The sequence below is a fragment of the Piliocolobus tephrosceles genome, chromosome 12, assembly GCF_002776525.5.
Source record: "Piliocolobus tephrosceles isolate RC106 chromosome 12, ASM277652v3, whole genome shotgun sequence".
NCBI classification, from domain to species: domain Eukaryota; kingdom Metazoa; phylum Chordata; class Mammalia; order Primates; family Cercopithecidae; genus Piliocolobus; species Piliocolobus tephrosceles.
The window spans coordinates 54,558,271-54,570,948 of record NC_045445.1 but is presented as its reverse complement, the minus strand read 5'-3'; positions in this window follow the sequence as shown (position 1 = coordinate 54,570,948).

Here is a 12,678-nt window from a genome sequence, read left to right as displayed (position 1 = left end):
AATCCAGGAATTTAACTCTGATTTCCTATCTCCAGATTTTCAGTCCCTCTCCTATAACTTGTCCAGTGTCCCATACCTTGAGAGAGGGCTTTATTTTAGAAGTTAATTAATGGTTGATGGTGATTTAATATATTACCACTCTTAACTAGCAAACAGGAATCTTTGATAACTTAAATAACTTCATTTAAAGAAATCACAAAGATAAACATTGTTTTCCAACTGATGGGCTACTAGAGAAAAATGTTTTGGAGGTCTTTTGAATTCCTGAGATGCCACCAAGCATTCTGTACCAATTCTTTTTATGCAGAGGTCAACTTTACAGGCCATAGAATAATTAAGGGAATAGAGGGCATAATCAATAAGAAAAAGTAAAAAAAGATCAAAAGTCTTCAGTCTGGATGAAATGAAGATCAAAAGTGAATTATTCTAAAGTAAGTAAAAAGCGAGATTGCGTGGGAAAATGAGAGCAGACGTATCCCTTATGTCTCAGGGCATAAGAAATAGAGGGGAATTGGGGCAAATAGAATGAAAACATTACTCTAAACTCTAGGTAGCTAACCACCAAAATTTATTCCATCTAAAAAAGCAGTATAGGCTGTCATAAATTGATTCAAGGTAATTTAAACAAATTTATGGGCAAGAAGTTTAGAATAAGAGAAGTGAGAGATAAGGCCTGAGTGTGAACTTGTGGACAATAACCCTATCCTTCCTTATGCTGTCCATTGGTATATCTGTCTCAGATGCAGTTCTGAACTATGTGGGCCATGGTCATGATTCTTGCTATACATGAACTTCCTTTATCTTCCCTCAAAATACCAAACTTCTTGTGCTTAGGGCAGTTACCTCTGCTTGGCAAGCCCTTTTCTTCACTTTTGTGTAGCTGGCTCCTTCTCATTCTTCACATCTCAGTGTATTAACAACCTCTTGCTCCCACCCAAGCCCTTTCACTCTTTAACTAGTTGCTTTCTTTTGTTCTCTTCAGAGCACAATCTTTGATTATCTTGTATCCTTTTTACTTGTTTATGATCTGTTTCCTCAAGTAAAATGTAAGTTTTATGAGGACAGGGCACTTAGGAGTTATGTTCACAATCATAGTCTGTCGTCTAATCTAGGGCTTAACATAGACATATATATTTATTGAGTAGATGAATGAGTGAATAAATAAATAGATGCTTCAAGAATCTCATTTTGAGTAAAGTGAAAATACTTCCTAAAATAAAGGCAATCATTCAGAATTTATTTCTTATTTTTGTGTCTGTTATATTCTTGAGACTCGTGCTTTTTTGTACTTTTTGCGACAACTAAGAAATCATTTCGCTTAATAGTGCACATGCACACACAAATAAAATGACAGAAATCATACTTCCGGTTTAGATGAAAAGCATTGGTGAGGTTAAGCAAATATGCATGCATTAGGTATGCGTATTTGGCCCTAAGTGCTTTATTCAACAGTTTTTCTAGAACACTTATTTAAATCAACCACAAATTGACAACATCCAAGGTTCACCTGGCTGTTCAAGAACCTACACAACTAGTGTATTACTGCAGAACATGTTGCAGTTCTTGGCAGTCTCTTTAAAGTACAATACCTAAAATGCCTAGGAAATCTCCTTCCCATAAGAATTCTTCCTGAATTGGAATAGACACCTAATTACTGTGGTTGCCAAAATGCAGGCATCATCTGGTGGCAATAGAGAGCATTGCCAAGAGATAGTCCTTCAGTTTACAGCAAGTAACTAAATTAAAAACTAAGTAAAAAAGTAAACTAGATAGCGTAAAATAAAAATGTTTCAACTTCTTTGAAATAGAGTACAGAGATCTAAGTATATGTGACTTGTGGATTCTAGAGATTTCAGTTGTTCAAAGTGAATTCCTATTTGCTCTTCCCCTTAGGATGGAGCAGCTGTGATTATTTATAAAGAGCAGCACTGCAGTTTCTCCAGGTTGCTGCTCACGATAGACAACTCACAGAGCTTTTCAACTCACCAGCAGTCATCTCAGGGCTGGTGATGTGGACATGAATATTGAGAAAGAAATAGACTTCAGAGAGATCTGCCTTCATAATTTTTTCAGTAACAAGCAGCTATACATGCTCCTGTGGGTTCCTTTGTTCTGTAGACTGCAGTCCCACGATGCAATTGGAGGGACCCTTAGCTCTTTAATGAAATACACCCAGTGTGCAGTAGTGAGCACAGGGCCAGCCAGGATATTTTAGGCCCTGCTGTCTGGGTGTTAGTGGCTAATTATGTGAAAATGGATCATTAAGAGTTAGCTGGAAAAAAATGCAAATCATTAGCAAGTTCCTTTGGTAAAGAAATGGTAGCACCAATCTGCTGAAGTCCAACCACTCAAAGAAGACATTAGACAAAGTCTGATGGTATGAATGGGACACAGGAATGGCAGGGAAATAGGATATAGAAAAGAGGTTTGACTTTTGTAAAACTTATGCGTTTTTTTTTTTTCTGCTTGAGCATTTTGCATCACTGAGGGGGTTAAGTAATTTTTATTTCAAATATTGTATGTACTTGGAACCAAATGCTAAAGTTAATGAAAAACTAGGATAAAAGTATTTATAAATTTAAGAGACAATACATTGTTAACAGATCATCTTTTAGTCAAAGAGACGAAAAATGCAGGCAACTGTATTCTAAATTTGAAAGTTATAAGACACTTGCCAACATTGGACAAAACACATGAGAGTGAGTGATAAATTTCTGCCCTGTCGTTACTCAGTTTTGCTGCCCCTTTCAGAGAATCACTTGAAACTTTCATAAAAAGACAGAAGGAAAGCAAGGTCTTGGGAGAGTGATAATATAAACCCAGTAAGCATCAGTATTTCAGTAAGTGTCCATAGTTAAATATATATATTTTTTAATTACACGCCAGTTCATTCCTCTTCCAATCAAAATGTAAGGGTGGGCAAATACTTCAATTCCTTTGTTCCTCAAATATGTTATATTCTATAGAGCATGAAGGAAAAAGTAATCAAGATGATACGTAGTAAATACATGTGCCACTGATAAGACTGGTTGGAATGTTTTGTTCTGTCTAGTGAGAACTCTAAACCCCACGACTTTGCTCTGGTGTGATGCAGAGCTTGAGTTTGAACTTATTTCAGAATGTTACCAAGATGTCAAATGCCACTAGAGGCAACACTCTGACACTGGAGACATAACTTTTAAAAATCACTCTCAAATGACTCGTTGGTGCAGGTAAATCCAATGATACAACAAAAAGGGAACAGCACAACTGCCTCAGTCCCCTAGGAGCATCAACCTCAATCCTTTGAAAAAGTTTTATGCATCAAATACAAAACTAAATTTAGGAATTTGGTGAAATAATTTTGTAGCTATCCCCATGCCGGACAAAACTCTAGGCCCAAAGACAGGTTTTGCCTCTAAATATTCATAGATATCTCACTCAATATGGAGTCAGTCTGGGGTGAGAATAAAGAGCTCATTACATGTGAAGTGATCTATATTACACCGGTATAACAAACATGTGATAAACAGTCTTGTCCACTCATCTACATGTTATCTTCAGCAGCCGTGTCTGTACTGCCATCACTGGTGTTTTAATGATAAACTTAATTTTCTTCTTTTCCTCTGTTCTTTTCTGTATATTTCCAACACTCACATGCACACACGTGTGCACACACACACATACACACCCACAAGAGTGAATACGTTTTTCCTAAGGATCAAGGCAACTTTACTAACCTTCCCCTATTTTTTTTATATGTCGTAGGACAATTATTCTTTCCAAAAAACCTGTCCTCAGCTAATGGTTTATACTTTATCTCTCTGCTGTGCAGAACATAAACTAAAAGAATGAGGGTTGGTGCTAGGAGAGTTGCTGCACCTTCCAGAGAAGGGGAAGGCCTACTAAGTGATCATCAGGAGGCAGATGCTCCTTTTGTTTTATTACCATATAGAAGGAGCTGAATTTTTCACCTTGGTGCACAAATGCACAGCCTATTCTCTAGACCATAGGGAGGAGAATTGGAGATTCTGCCTTACTGTAATGATGAGGAGCTTGAAGTTGGTGGTGATAATGTTGATGATGAGATTATTATCTTGATGACAATGAAGACATCAGAGACAAAAAGTGTCCAAGCCAGTACATGTTCAGGATTCTTATTAAACCACAGAAGCTGTTGGCAAAACTACAATTGGTCTAATTAATGACTGAATCGCTTCTTCTGCCCCTTATACAGATCTGCTTCTATTGTTTTATAAATTGGCTTCATCCTTGGACTTGAGATTTAAGATCATGGCTCTTACTTTCCCTTTTCTGAATCTCTGCTACCTGTCCCAGGTGCTGCCTCTGGTAGCGTGTCCTAAATTCACACCCATCCCATGACCTGGGATACTACTAGATTCTTCCTCTATCTATTTGTGCTCATCAGACTGAGAATGCTAAATGCTACTGCTTGTATTAATGTCAGTCTCTGGGAAGAAAGATCCAATAATGTCAACCTCACGCATATGGTCAAAGGTTCCCCTTGTATAATGTTGTTGATAAAGAACAGCATTGCTTTTACCTCCTGTAGTTGCATGCATGCCATTTCAGTGGCATTTCAGTACACAGGACAGTTTCCTGAGAATTGTTATGTCTACATCTTTGGAGCCCAGAGCTCTACAATCAATTGTCATTGTGGAAAAGATATATTGTAACAGTCGGAGCCAGTCTGCTAACTGTGTTGTGACTTTTCTGTTACCCCATCTATAAACCATGGGGTTTATACATGTCACCTCAGGAAGGTATTATGAGAGTTAATGAACCAGAAGTTGTAAGGGGGATTTAGCCTGCCGGATAAAAGGTGCTGCTTAAGTATAGAGCATTCCCGTTTTATGTGACCTGATTCTTCAGGGCCAAAACAACATATCAGGAAGTCACAGTGCTGCTATTAAAGGGCAGAAGGCACTATCAGTACATTCTCAATGTAAGGTGTAAACTCAGTCTCCAAAAGGAGCAGTTTGGGATTTTATAACTTACTGTTCAGTGGTGGCTCCTTTGCTGCAGCTGCCACATCCCCTGCATGATAAAATTAGTCACATTTTGCCCATTTTGTCCTTGGTTCCTTCCCTTGACACACATGTATTCCCTCAAAATCCTCTCTGGATGAGATGACTGTGGTACAGAAATATAAGACGTACAAATAAATCAGCTAAAATGGATGATAAGAGAACAAACCTGCAGGGCAAGCAGTGCCTCTGGCAGGTTTTTGCTGTTCCTTTTGAGATACAAAAGCAAGAAGACATCTGCAGCTAAGACGCATTAAAGGGTTTCCGTTATCACAACAGTGAGAGAAGGTACAGCAAGCCAAATGGGGCAAATGTGATACGCCACCTCCAAGTAGCATTGTGAGGCTTGTAGCACAGAAGAGACAAACACTCAGAATATGAGACCTTTCTAAAGACCTCACTTGGCTTACACTATTCAACACTATGACAGTTCTGCAGGGCCTATTCTATTTGACTTGGGGTTCACTATCTGTTTAGCTGATCCCCTTACTGACCACATTACCCCTCATCTGCTCTGAGTTCAACCTTTCCTGTCCTGTACTGGCCACTATCAATAATTCCTCTCAAAATGTTCCTGTTGAGGCACATAGAGCTTCACTGATGGGACATTTATTTATTAACATATTAAATTATTGTATTTTAAATATATTCTTGCCCACCACCATTAAAGAAAAGTGTGCATTCATAATGGTATTAGCCGGCAGGGGCTTAGAATGCACTTAGTTTTGTTTGCAATTTCTACAGACACTTCTCACTTCCCATAATAAAGCCTGGTTTGCTAACCAGAGGAAAAGATCATAAATATTCACAAATTTGGAAAAAAAATATTTTTTCTGAATGATGAAAGAAAAACCAGCAGTAAGAAAATAAGGAAGTCACAGAACTTGTGTTTCATGTTTGTTTGTTTCTTCCCCTCTGTGCAGGGTTCTTGCATTCTTTCCTTTACTTAGCCCTACCATCCCTGTAAGAGTAAGTAAAGCAGAAATAAAAGACTCCCTCTTGGTTTTCCCCCACTCTGAGATACCTTAAGGCTTACAAGATGATACTTTCTCCATTATAGCCAGTTGCTGTAAATCAGCTGTGTGAATAAGAACACCTGAATCTTTCTAGGCCTTCATGTTTACTAAGTTTTACAAGCTGAAAAGCATGGGCTCTTGGGGTATTAGGGAGTGTTTTAACATTAAAACCGTTCTGCCTGATGCTGTGAATACAGCTACAAAAACACAAAAATCAGTTTTCTCCCTCCTTTGCCATGGAGCTGCAATTTTCCCCAGGAGTCATTGCCACTTTCTACTTTATGCACCACTTCCTCTGATAGTGCATAATCTCTTTCATATTCTTTTTTTGAAACGTTTCTAATGTTCAACATTCATTTACGTTTTAATGGGAAGACAACATAGTTTTGCATGTTTTTCAGGATTAAGGGTATTTTACTCTCAATGATACATAGTTAAACCACTTTTTTTATTGCCTACATTCTATCTCTGCTGCAGAGGCTGGGGAGATATCCATAGTGTTACCTCTCAATGCTTTAGGTTTCTATTCTGCTTTGAGGAAAGATTTCAGTCAGCTGTGATGTATACGGACTAGCAGAGTGGAACTTGTCTCTTTTTCAGAGCATGGGGCTTAGGGAACCTGATAAATGACTGAATTTTCAATGAGTCAAATATCAGGAAAGAAGAAGTTTCTTTCATTTTCCTTTGCACTAGTTAATTTGCAAAGGTGCTGATTTTTCTCTTCAGATGTATAAAGCCAGGGGACATATTTATGAAAAGGCACAAAAGAATCAGAAGACAGAAAACTAGCTTTTATAAAAAGGAAGAGATGCATATATATCCTAACAGGTAAATTATAGAGGGTGTTTAGGTTTGGTATTGTTTTGCTTCTGTGGCTATTAAAGTTTGGATCTAAAAAGGTACCCTGTGCTTTTAACCTGTAGATCAAAGTCTCAATGGAGTCGTACCTTTGCTGCTTGGTGCCGTACATAAAACGTTAGCAAAGCACTGTTATATTGTGAGTATAATTTCTTTGCTGCATTTAACTCAATTTGAGCATCATGCCATTGGCTTGTATGTTTTTTATTTAAAATTTAAACAGAAAGAAGTGATCTTTCTGGAAAATAATGTACATGAAAGAAACGAGAGGTTACATACCATGTGTCTGAATACTACTCAAGCATCCACTGTAGTTCTTAAAATGAAATCAGGGACCAACTTTCACCAGGGATTCTTGTCATTGAACAAAGAGAAAAAGAAGCTCTGGGTTGATTCATATTTTGGAATGTAAAGCTCTACAAGGATCTCAGATAGAGCTATAAAATGTCCTTCTTAATCTAGAAGGAATTATCTGTTGAAAAAGTAGTCATGGTACAGTACAAGAGGTTTTATTTTTTATTTTCTTAATGTTTGGAAGCACAAATAAGAACTATTCATTATTTTTTAAAGAAATTTATTCATGTGACATTACCATGAATTTATGGACACGTTCTAGTGCCCACTGACTGTGTCCAAGAAAGAAGATATAAAAGCAAACCCTTAACTCCATAACAACAGTGGTCAAACTTGGGAGCTGCAGGGTGTGTTTCTTATTCAGTCTACATTCAGCTTTGCTTTCTCCCCCTCTCTCCTGTGTTCCCCTATACTCTCTCTCACTTTCTTCTTTCTTTCCCTTTCTTACTGTTACATGTACATACCTGTTCAACTCACTGTCTTCTCAACGACCTCGAAACTAGTTCATTAACCAGAGTTCGCAGATACAGGTAAGCAAAACAACATTAAGGGAATGAACACAATACATACAATAGATTGCTCACAGTCATTGTTCTAACAAAATTTTCAATTTTTTCTGTTTTCTATTCATATTACCAAGTCTCTGTCATTATAACTCCTGAGGCACACCAACTATATGTCTGTTTGTGAGGGTGGATGATGAGAACAGATTTAGGGGATAAAACCCATCGTAAGTCTGCGGCATTCAGTTAAATGTTGTCGATAAGATAATTCATGGAAATCTGTTAGCACAGTTTCTAGCATATGATAAGCATGCAATAAATGATAGTAGTTGTTTTTGTTACTGCTGCTGTTTTTAGGTTTTCATTTTATTCTCCAACATATAACATTTTTATTAGAGATTCTTGGAGGAAAAAAAGTAAAGGCTGTTTATAGACTTACTAGTCTGTTGTGTAAAGTTGCTCTCCTTCATTATCCATTGGACATGCCCCTTTATAGTTCTTCATTAGTGAAATTACCCAAGACTTGTATGCACAGCCTGCTTTTCTCTTCCCCATTCACACATTTGCTCTCTTGCCATTCTATTTTCTCACCATAGGCTTCATCGTGTCAGAGGTGAGATGGCAAGTCTAGACAATATACAAGGAAATTTTCTTAAGTTCTCAGACTTAAAACATTGCTTCATTTCTTATCAAACTCTCATTTAAATAAGTGGAAACCTTTCCCAAACTTCTTGATGTTTACTTTATTTTAAATTAAATATTAAATTTAACAATTAATAATCTTGATGCCAAAAAACATTAAACGCTGGTAGGTTTTTGTTTGTTTTATTTTTTCATGAAAAATCTTCTTAGACCACCAAGGAAAAATCTTCTTAGACCACCAAGGAAAATATGATCCACAGGGTTCATTCAACTGAACCAGAAAGTTAGGATCCTGCTAAGAAAATTAAGGTTACTCTGAGGTTCAAATAAATTCACACTAAGAAGTCCATATATCATTTTATGCTGCTCTGTTTCAAAATACTTTTGAAAATGTGGTAGAAATCCATAAGGGCTTCTACAAAATAGTATCCTGTGCATGTGTATCCTGCATTTTTTGGCTGAAAGCTAACCTTGCATTTAGCTCAAGTATTTCTGCAATAAAAAAAAGGTCTTAACATTATAAAAATGCTGTACCTATGCTAACTAATCAGAGGAGACTTCAAGAGGAACATTTTGACTACATTTTCACTGGTGTCTAACTATCAGTGTTAGTGTTCTTTCCCTGAGTACTCCTCTCAGAAAACATACACTTAATGTTTTGCAATGTTGATTTTTTTTGTGGGGGTTTGTTTTACACACCACGAAAAGGAAAGCTTTGGGCAAAATATTAAAAATAATCAATGGATTTGATTTGTCTTCAAGTATAAGGCTTCACAGTAGTTATCCCTGTACTCAACAAATCTGCTTATTAAATATCGTCTGTTATACATTAACTTCTACAGAACTCAAGGCTTTCTAGCTTTTCACTAGCCCCTTGTCCCTTTGAGAATAAAATTGGGTAACAGAACCAGAAAGTGCAGCTTCTAATGGATGGAATAAAGGAATTTTTAAAATAGAATTTAAATGGTATCAGCATTCTCTTGACTCTTGCTATTGAATTTATTTGAATTTCCTTCTTCTTTCTTTTCTCTTATGAGGAGCTGCTGTAAGATGAGCCTATGAGAGGAATTGTCTTCTTAACTTCCCACCCCAGCGTTAGAGTAGACTAAGCAAGAACCAAGGAAGGCCCGAGGAAAAAGTAGAGTAGGAGGCTACTGTCTTTTTTTTTCCATTGACTTCAACCAATATTTATTATGTACCAACTATGTGCCAAAAACTTATCTAGGCACTGAGATATAGCAGTGAACAAGATCACCAGGGCCTTTGCTTTTCTGAAGCTTAAAGAATACTTAGGAAGATGGGCAAGTCAAATGCTTCTACTCTAGTCCTGAAGCTAGAGAAGAAAAAAAAGGATGTCAATGCTCACATTTTGTCTTAAGCTAGTTGGACTTCAAAAAATTTTCAACTGGTATTAAGTATTTATTTGCCTATATTTATTTCTTAGTACTTTATTGTTGTAAGGGAAAAACTAGCTATCTCCAGTAACTCTAGGACAGTGGTCAAAAATTTGGGCAGTTTGGATCTTGATTCTTTTTCTGAAGAATATTGTGACTATGAGTGATGGCTCTGCACCTGCTGAAATTAGAAAGAGTAAATGGGCACCACCTTTCCTTCTCATGAGGTTGTACAGAAGAGCAGTGGTTGAAAGAGGCACCTCATTTTTATGCTTCTAGGCACTTCTGCTTGTCCTACCTCTGGCCCACGTGATGCTCCCAATCAAGGTAATATAAATAACAAATGTTTAAAAAATTGGTTAACATTTTAGGACAACTTTTTTTATTATTATTATTACAAGGAGAGAGAATGGGATTTTATAGACATATTTTGTTTACTTTCATTCTTTCTGTTGCTTCTTTTAATTTTTTCTTATTAAAAACATATTTTAGGAACTAAACAAGAGTCAGATGTATATTTAATTTTTTTAGAGCATCCTTATCATGTTCTATTGCCCTGTTTCTTTTTTATTTCTTTAAATTCTATCTTCTTGCTTGTGTTGTTTTGTTATTTTATGTTTCTTTGCACTTAGATATCAGAGGCACCTAAGTAAAGATTGTTTTTTCTAGAACTTGTTCATATGAAATAGTTGTAATATTAGTACAGGGCCTTTATTCTTTTTAGTCACAAATATGAGGACTTCAATGATACTCTCCTTACTCCTGCATCAACTATTTTTATATTTTAAGCAAGAAATCTTAGTTTTCAAAACACATAACTTTCACTCCTTTAAGTTTCCTAGTTTTGAATATATTGTTTTTCTCATCAGGCTAAAAATGTGAAACTGTTTTATGGGGAATTAAAAATTTGCATAAAAATGTCATATTTTATGTGGCTCAATCATTAGATAATTTACTGTGTAACTTAATTTGGCTCTTTTTCCTACTTGGCTTGCTTTGAAAAACAGTAAGAATATGGTCCTTTTTCAATTGCTAATATAAATAGTGCAATTCTGATTTAAATTTCATAAGGCCCACTTATGTGTTCATAGTTGCAACAGACAAATAAAACAAACAGCCAGGAAGACAAGATAGTCTTCTACATATTAAAGTTTGAGACATGTTACTAGGTGCCCATAACCAGTAGTATCTCCACAAGTGCCTGAAATTTCCACTACATTTCATTCATTCATTCAATGATATTTTTATTAAATTTGGCACTTACTCTGTGCCTTTAGTAATTACAAATTTTGGAGAAAATACGAAGAAAGCTCAGAGTCTAAGCTCAGAGTAAGGCAGAGAGAGAGAGAGGTAAACAAGTAATGATTCCACAATGTAATTACTATGATATAGGAATAAGGAAGGGTTTTTCAGGTCATGAATGGGTGGTGGAAAAAAGGAGGTTGTGAGACTTTTCACAGGAAAATATTTGGATAACTTCATTCATACGGTTTTGCTGACTTAAGTGACATACATATAGTTCCTCACTCAACCTTACCCAGACCCACTCCAACCCTCATTTAATTAGTGCTAAATATATTAAAAACTATTACCTAAATATTTCTTTCATATTAAAAGTTCTAAGTTACCATTTACCTAGAGAAACATGCAGTTATGATTACCCCAAAGGTGGAAATAAACAATCTTACATTTAAAGAAGTCTTTAGAGTATAAATATATCAATGGAGTACGGTGCTATTAAATACTTCAGTTTTATGGCTTCCTCAATTCAGGACCCCATTAATGTTCTATTCTCTCCTATTGTGAAGCTTGTATTAAGATTGGCAGGGTTATGTGATGGAGGATGGGTGTGAGACGATATTTGCTTTTGAAACTCAATAGCCTTACTCATCTAAAGAATGCAGTTTTCATTTAATACCAGTAAAAGATACTTTGTGCTGTTTTCTTTTTCAGTTGTACATATCACATTTGAGATAAAATTGAGCTCTATACAGACAGAGACCATGTATTATACAGTACTTATTTTTACCCCTCACAGATTGTGTCACAGTCGCTTATACATAGTAGACTTGCAAAAATACCTGTTGTTTTTGGATAGCAACCCAAGAAGTATGATATGGAAATAGATTGACTTAAAGATGTGGTCTAAGAGCACAATGAAAAAAAAAATAGCTGCCAAGTTTGTCCTTTGAAAATATGGAGGCAGCATTTTGACTATTCCAAGATTCATATTTAGGTTCGTCACATGCTAACAAGAAATCTTTACACTCCATCCACTAGAGGGCAATCAATACATTAGGCACAGACACTTACCCCCACCCTGACCTGGAACCTAGTAACTTTAAGAGGATTAGGTAGACACAAAGAAGAGGGAAATATGCATGGAACTCTTCTCATCAAAAATAGCATTGTAGTCTTTTTTGGATTCCCTTCATTGATAGTGGGCCTGGGAAAAGAAACTAAAAGTAAGCTAGACTCTTTCTTTTGGTGGTAACACTAAGTTTCTTCCAGACACTTAAGAAAACTCACAAGTAAATAAGCCTACCACCTGAGGGAAATGAGATTTCCCTCTAAAGCAGCATTTGAGTTTGTCATACAGTTCATGTGTCTGCCACTTCTGAGAGGAGGCAATGGTAATATGTATACAGATAAAATGCTGGGCAACCTATCTTGGCGATTAGACTTTTTCACTTTAGATGACTTTTTCTATGATAACATCTCACTAGCTTTTGCTAAGATTGACATTATGAATGTAAAAATAGTTTAGAGACATTAATTTTAATGCTTTTATGATTGATAAAATACTGAAAGAACTGGGAATCAGGAAAGTACATACGACCTTGTTGTTATTACAGGTAGTAATCACATCAAACATGGTTGACCC